Genomic DNA, 8,379 nt, shown 5'->3' with positions numbered 1-8,379 from the left:
GATACCGACAATCGAATCTCGGGCAAGTAACATACCGATGACAAAGGGAATAACGTATGTTGTCATAACGGTCCGACCGATAAAGATCTTCGTAGAATATGTAGGAACCAATATGAGCATCCAAGTTCTACTATTGGTTATTGACCGGAGAGGTGTCTCGGTCATGTCTACATAGTTCTCGAACCCGTAGGGTCCGCACGCGTAACGTTCGATGATGATTTTGTATTATATGAGTTATGTGATTTGGTGACCGGATGTTGTTCGGAGTCCTGGATTAGATCACGGACATGACGAGGAGTCTCAAAATGGTCGATGGGTAAAGATTGATATATAGGACGATGGTATTCGGACACCAGAAGTGTTTTGGGATGCACTGGGTACTTATCGGGTCACCGGAAGGGGTTCCGGGCACCCCCGACAAAAGGTATGGGCCTTATGGGCCAAGAGGGGAAACACACCAGCCACAAAGGGGCTAGTGCGCCCCCCATATGGGCTGGCCAAATTGGAGAAGGAAAGGAAAAAGGGAATAGGATTCCCCCTCCCCCCTCTTCCCTTCCTACTCCGAATAGGAATAGGAAAGGGGGAAGGCCGATTTGGTAGGACCCCACCTTGGCTGCCTCCCCTCCCCTCCAACCTATGTCTGTGTGTGTGTGTGTGTGTGTGAAGAAGTTCGACTTACCGCGTTGTCAAACACTTCCGCTTTTGGTCTACGAGGGTACATGGAGACACTCTCCCCCTCTCATTGCTATGCATCTCCTAGATATATATTGCGTGAGAAAGGGATTTTTTTAAATTGCATGCTCCATTTCCCAACAGCTTTCATGCGGAGCATAGACCCCCGACGGTAGACCAGCACTCCTGTCACGCGGGGATCGGGGATGAAGAGTGCTACCCATCACCGTGAGTCACCCTTGAGCGTTGAGTCCGTGTAATACAACATCTTTTTTTGTCTTGTAATCATACCTACTTCCCTAATGTATGGAATTAGTTTTAGTTAATGAATTAATGGCGCATTTCATTCCGAAAAAGCTAATGATTGTCTATTCACAAAGCAACAAGTATTATAGACAAATGTTGGAAATTTTGAGATGAATCTAAGAACATCAAGAGTGAGATGAGGCAATGCATATGTTAGACTTGATTTCTTCCTCTTAGCCCTTCCCAAATGCTCCACGTTGTACATGTGCTAAAAGTGCCATGTAGACAAAAAATGTGATGTGGCAAGGTAATTAAGAGATGATAGATGAATGTGGTGACCCTGAAAAGAAACAATGCCAAGTGTGTGAACCTAGGCATAAATGAAAGAATACCATCAATGCATGAAGCACTTTAGGTGCTAAATCATTCGGCTGGTCATAGTGGAGAGTAAGATAGATTAGTAACATGCATATGTGATACGTCGCCTACGTATCTATAATTTTTGATTGTTCCATGCTGTTATATTATCAATCTTGGATGTTTTATAATCATTTTATAGTCATTTTATATCATTTTTTGGTACTAACCTATTGACATAGTGCCAAGTGTCAGTTGCTATTTTTTGCATGTTTTTTTACATCGCAGGTAATCAATACCAAACGGAGTCCAAACACAGCGAAACTTTTTGTGGATTTTTTTGACCAGAAGACAACCAATGGGCTAAAGAAGCACTTGGGGGCTGCTCCGAGGGGAGCACAACCCACCAGGGTGCGCCTGGAGGCCCAGGGGCGCCCTGGTGGGTTGTGCCCACCTCGGGTGCCCCCGGACCGCCTCTTTACTCTATAAATACCCCAATATTCCAGAAACCCTAGGGGAGCCGACGAAAATCAATTCCAGCCGCCGCAGAGTCCAGAACCACCAGATCCAATCTAGACACCATCACAGAGGGGTTCACCACTTCCATTGGTGCCTCTCCGATGATGCGTGAGTAGTTCTTTGTAGACCTTCGGGTCCGTAGTTAGTAGCTAGATTGCTTCCTCTCTCTCGTTTGATTCTCAATATAATGGTCTCTTGGAGATCCATATGATGTAATTCTTTTGCGGTGTGTTTGTTGGGATCCGATGAACTTTGAGTTTATGATCAGATCTATATCTTTTTATCCATGGAAGTTATTTGAGTTTCTTTGATCTCTTATATGCATGATTGCTTATAGCCTCATATTTCTTCTTTGATATTTGGTTTTGTTTGGCTAACTTGATCTATCTATTTTGCAATGAGAAGAGGTGCTTTGTAGTGGGTTCGATCTTATGGTGCTTGATCCCAGTGACAGAAGGGGAACCGACACGTATGTGTCGTTGCTACTAAGGATAAAATGATGGGGTCTATTTCTACATAAATAGATCTTGTCTACATCATATCATCATTCTTATTGCATTACTTCGTTTCTCCATGAACTTAATACACTAGATGCATGATTGATAGCGGTCGATGTGTGGAGTAATAGTAGTAGATGCAGGCAGGAGTCGGTCTACTAATCTTGGATGTGATGCCTATATAATGATCATTGCTTGGATATCATCATGATTATTTAAAGTTCTATCAATTGCCCAACAGTAATTTGTTCACCCACTGTTTGCTATTTTTCTCGAGAGAAGCCACTAGTGAAACCTACATCCCCCGGGTCACTTTCTCATATTATTTGCCTTCGCGGTCTATTTTATTTGCCTTTTATTTTCAGATCTATTTAACCAAAAATACAAAAATACCTTGCTGCAATTTATTCTTATTTATTTTATTTGGTGTTAGATCTATCAATCTACTACAATTTATTCACGTCCGTTTACCAATTTCTGGCGCCATTACCCGAAAGGGATTGACAAACCCTTTAATATGCCGGGTTGCGAGTATTTATTATTTCTGTGCAGGTACCATTTACGTATTCTTGCTTGGTTCTCCTACTGGTTTGATAACCTTGGGGTTTCATCACTGAGGGAAATACCTACCATCGCTATGCTACATCATCCCTTCCTCTTTGAGGAAATACCAACGTAGCTTCAAGCCGCATCAATATGTTATTGGTCTATGTTACTATCTCTATAGTGGGTAGTGTCATATGTGTGGTAACATAGATGTTTTCATTTATTACTTTGTAGACTCATTTTGCATCGGGAAGCGCTATGTGATGGTAACATATTAGGCCCTTCCGAGTGCTCCACCGTGGACAGGTGCTAAGATGCGACGTAAGCGAAAAAATGACATGGCATAATATTTAAGAAGTGGGAGAGAGCACTTTGGTGACCCCAGGAAGAACCAATGCCAAGCGCGAGAACCTAGGCAAATCACTTAAATGAAACAATTTGACCAATGCATGAAAGACTTTAGGTGCTAACTCATTTAATAAAGTGTGCTTAGCAATAACAAGTTAAGCACTTATGCATTGGGAAGTTGAGTTGCTAAGGTATTTAATGTACTTAGCACCTCATCTAAGCACATTTGCATTGGAAGAGGTCTTATGTTACTCTATTTTCCTCTCTCCTCATTAACTACTTGCCACCTCACCATTTTTGCTTATGTGGCATCTATGTTACTACTTATATTACTCCCACTATGACTAGCCTCAATGAAAAAAGTTTAGCTACAAGAAGCTAAGCACCAATCCATTGGGGAGTATAGTTACCAAGCTATTTAATATGCTTAGCACCCCAAACATGGGTACATTGCCAGCAGCCTAAGCACCTAATTAAGTGCTTTATTTTTCACGAATACGCAAAGCCTGCATATCATTCATTGATAGGTAGAAAAAGAGTACAAGATGTTGGTGTTACACTCGGATTGTACACGGTAAGCGGCGAAAGAGAGAACACCTAAGCAGCAGAAAAGGGGCTGCTTAACCCTAGCTAGACTAATTAACCAGTGCCAATGATGTTAGCGACTCCGGTTGCTCCTGCCCTAGCCCACAACCGTGCCTCATCTCGAATGAGGTCGAGTAGGTGCTGTTTAGATGGGCGAATGTTGTCGAAGATCGCTCCGTTCCAGTGCTTCCAGATCTCCCAAGCCGTCAAGGAGATAATAACGTTCAGCCCTTTCTGCATAGAGGGAGGTGCAGATGCACTAGAGCGCGCCCACCATTCCACGAAAGCCAGGCCTAGCTCGGGAGGCTGGATGGGTAGACTGCACCACGCGATGACGTCGAACCAAACCTGTCTGGAGAAAGGGCAGTCCGCGAGGAGATGCCGCATGGACTCCTCGGCTTGGTCGCATAACACGCAAAGAGTCCTCGTGTGGCAACCCATGCCTCTCGAGTCTCACAACTATCCAGTAGCGGTCAAGGAGGGAAAGCCAGAGGAAGAATTTGATCTGGAGAGGCTCCTAGGTCTTCCAAATGAGACACCAGTTTGGATCAGGGATGGCACCCACGAAGAGCTTCTCATAGCAAGACTTGGCGGTGTACGCGCCGGAGGAGGTCCAACGCCAAATTAGCTGGCCTGGGGCTTCAGAGAGTTGCACTTGGTTCATCATGCGCCATAGATCGATGTACTGCAGCAATGCCATGGGCCTGAGAGCACCCTGAATGTCCTGAACCCAAGAACGTTGGTGGAGGCCATCGCACATGGTGCGATATTTCCGACGACGATGAGGGACTTGGGCAAAGATGAGAGGGGCGATCTCGGCCACGGAGCTGCCGTTAATCCAGTGACCCGTCCAGAATCGACAATTGAGCCCAGCGCCCACCATCCAGGTCGTGGAGGCACGAAACATGGCGCTGGCATCTAGGTCCGAGGGTAGATGGAGGAGGGCCCAAGGCCTTCACGGGTCTGTGTGCTGCAACCAAAGCCAGCGCACTCGCAACGCGATCCGACACGATGCAGATCACGCACCCCAAGTCCCCCAAGGGAGAGGGGGCGGCAGACTCGCGCCCAATTGACCATGCATTGGCCGCCGCGGGCGCCTTTGCGGCCAGCCCAAAGGAAGCCTCGAATGATCTTGTTCACTTTAGCAAGGATGTTCTTGTTGAGAGCGATCTCCATTAGGATATGCATAGGCATCACAGAAAGGACGTGGCGCACGAAGGCCAGTCTTTCACCATGAGAGAGCATGGATCCCCTCCAGGTTGATAGCTTGCGAGATAGCTTATCGGTGAGCGGGAGCAGAGCAGAGGCCGTGGGCTTGCGGATGAACAGGGGAATACCCAGGTAAGTCATGGGGAATTGTGCAGCGCGACAGTCCAAGAGCTGCGTGGCCTGGAGCTGTTGCTTGATGGAGCATCGGATTGGGACCGCTGCACACTTGGCGAAGTTAGTCCTCATGCCAGACACGTCCCCGAAGACTCGCAGGATCTCGTGGATCGCCATCAGGTCGTCCGGGTGTGGGTGGCAAAACACAACCACGTCATCCGCGTAGAGAGATATGTTGGTTGCCGCATGTCTGGCCGTCAGCCTTTGGAGAACTCCTGTGGCCGCCGCTTGAGTGAGGATGGAGTTGAGCACATCCATGGTCAAGGTAAAGATCATGGGCGAGACAGGGTCGCCTTGACGCAGACCACAAGCATGGTCAATCGCTTCGCCGGGGCTGCCATTGATGAAGACTCTAGTGGATGCCGTAGAGAGCAAAATGGAGATCCACACGCCATCGGCTGCCAAATCCCAGTTGTTTGAGCACCTCCAAGATGAATGCCCATGAAACTGAGTCGAAAGCGCGAGCGATATCTAGCTTCAGGAGGAATCGAGGCAGCTTCAGATTATAGAGTAGGCGCGTAGTCTGCTGCACCAGTAGGAAATTATCGTGGATGCACCGCCCGGAGATGAACGCGCTCTGGTTGATTGAGACCATCGTCTGCAGCTTGGGTGCCAGGCGGAGGGAGAGAACTTTGGCGAACAACCTGGGAAACAAGTGGATCCAGCTGATTGGTCTGTAGTCACCAAGCGTGAAGGCGTCAGGCCATTTTGGCAGCAAGGTGATGAAGACCTCATTGAGCTTCTGGAATCCTCGCCGATTCATGGCGTATAACTTGCTGAAGGCGGCGCAAATATCCTCCTTGATCACCGGCCAGCGGGAACGGAGGAACTTCGCCAAAAAGCCGTCGGGGCCAGGCGCCTTCCCGGATGGCAAGCTTTTAACCGCGGTCCAGATCTCTTCCAATGTCGAGTGTCGCGAGATCAAAAGCACCAGGATCAAACTCACAGCTGATTGAGCATGCAAGAGCGCTCGCTAGCGGTGCCCAGGATGGCAGAAAAGTGCTCAAAAGCCACGTCGGCCATGGCCCCAGGCTTAGATATGTAGTTGTCCCCCACCTGCAAGGACTGTATGTGGTTGCGCTGTTTCCTGTGCGCAACGTGGATTCGCAGAAAGACCGAGCCGGCCTCCCCATTCTTGAGCCAGGAGAATCTAGTGCGTTGCCTGGCGATCGACCGGTCCTGACTCGCGAGCCCCAGGTAAGCTCCTTTCAGCTTGCGGCGGAGCCAGAATTCAGAGCTGGTGAGTGTGTGCATATCCTGCGTGGCGTCCAGTCGGGCGACGAGCTCGCGCACGACCTGCAGTCGCAGCCCAATGTTGCCGATGGTGTGAGAACTCCAGCTCTGCAGGCGCCAAGAAGTGGCCTTGAGCCGCAGAACTAGAGTGCGAAAGGGATCTGGGTCCGGCGGGAGAGAAAGCCAGGCCTCGGACACGACGTCTAGGTAACCATCAAGCTGCGGCCAAAACCTCTCGAAATGGAATCTCCGGGCACCCAAACTCCTGGGGGTGCAATCGACCAACAGAGGGCAGTGGTCTGATGCACCAGACGAGAGACACTGGAGGAAGCAGTGAGGGTGGAGGCTCTCCCAGGTAGAAGTGCAGAGGATGCGGTCGTTCCGCACTAGGGTAGGCTGATCCCTCTCGTTGGACCAAGTATATCTCCTGTCAATCATGTATAAGTCACGCAACTCGTGATCGGCCAAGAAGCGGCGGAAGCGGTGCATAATGCGGCGGTTCAGACGATCATTATTCTTGTCGGCGGCGGAAAGAATCATTTTGAAGTCCCCGCCGAGGAGCTAGGGACCAATGCGGGAAGCGCGCTCATCATGAAGATGAGCCAGAAACTTGATCTTCTCCTTGTCGTGCTGGGGGCCGTACACCCCAGTAATCCACCAGGGTCGATCACCATCCGGTGAGGAGACTAGCGCCGTTATGTGATGGCGCCCGAGGATGGGGTTAGAGATGGGCATGACCTGGTTTTGCCAGGCGAGGAGGATCCTACCGCGCGTTCCAACTGCGGGGAGGAAGAAAAAGTCGTGATAGGCCGGCCCGAGGGTTTCAGAGACGATTGTTGGGAAACGGACTGAAGTTTGGACGCGGTTTTTTACAGTCGCGTTCCATACGCAGCGTATATCACGGCCGCTCATCCAGGCATGCAGTCCAATCAACAGAGCCCACTGTGGTGTCAGCCATGCATGTATTCCACTAGCACATGATTTTCTACCTTATGTATATCCAGCCGTATTCATTCGATGTGACCACATGCGGGACCATGGGCTATAGATTCGTTTTGTCACTAGCTCCTATGCATCGCATGCTGCCTTTTCCCTCCCAGTGCTCGCCTACAGGTGGCAGGCCAATCCCACAAGCTTATCTGCTATGCACATTACCACGGGATGAGCAGATTTTTTGTGAAACTACTCGTAGTTTTTAGTTATATGATGTAGTCTGGTCAACTTTCGTTTTTTTAAAGCTGGTCAACTTTCGTTAACATACCATAAAGTTCTTCAGATAAAAAAGGTAAAGTACCGAACATATAATGTTTCTTTTTTGCGACAGATATAAAGTTCTTCAGGATGTGGACTTTGTAGTAACACGTTGATGCTTTGTTAGGCCGTGAATGAATGTATAGCTAGAAACAATAAGGATTCTGATCGCAAACACGTTGGTGTCAGCCATGCATGTATTCCACTAGCACATCGTAGTAGCACTGGAGTTTTATAACACAGACAGAAATTTGTAGGTAGCAAGGAGAGCTGGAAGAAACAAACAAACTATAAAAAATCCATGACACGGACAACAAAATTGCATGGCTGGAGTTCTACATGATCCAAGTTCCACCACACCGGCCTGTAGGTAGTCGCACTGGAATTAAAACATAAACAAAAATAATAAGGAAAGAAAGGAGAGCAGCAAGAACAAAACAAAATAGAAATAGATTTTATAGAAGAACGGGTGAGACCATGGGAAAGGAAACCTAATTTTCCAAGCCCACAATGCCTGCTCGGTATGGATATGAACGTCAAGCGTCGGAGGGGCACCGGGTGGATCTGGCCGGAGGAGGGGAAGGAGAAGGTGGTGGTCGTCGGCTCGTCGCCGTGGTGGGGCTCGCTCGACGGCCAGCACGCCAGCAGCCGTGGTGGGGCTCGCTCGACGGGGGAGCGCAACCCAAGTCGTGGTTGGGAGGAAGATCTGGTCGGAGGCCTCCAAATCGCGACGGTGGCTGGC

General features: G+C 48.8%; 1 long non-coding RNA gene across 1 annotated transcript; it reads right to left on the bottom strand.

Annotated features, from left to right (window-relative positions):
* Positions 1-7,820: 7,820 nt before the first annotated feature.
* On the bottom strand, positions 7,821-8,379 carry LOC123058532 (uncharacterized). The gene is made up of 2 exons (XR_006427227.1): positions 8,129-8,379; positions 7,821-8,016 (listed from the first exon to the last, which is right to left on the bottom strand). It is a non-coding gene; the product is annotated as an uncharacterized lncRNA (long non-coding RNA).

The sequence above is a fragment of the Triticum aestivum genome, chromosome 3A (assembly GCF_018294505.1).
Source record: "Triticum aestivum cultivar Chinese Spring chromosome 3A, IWGSC CS RefSeq v2.1, whole genome shotgun sequence".
Classification (NCBI taxonomy): Eukaryota; Viridiplantae; Streptophyta; class Magnoliopsida; order Poales; family Poaceae; genus Triticum; species Triticum aestivum.
This window is presented reverse-complemented; position numbering and strand designations above follow the sequence as displayed.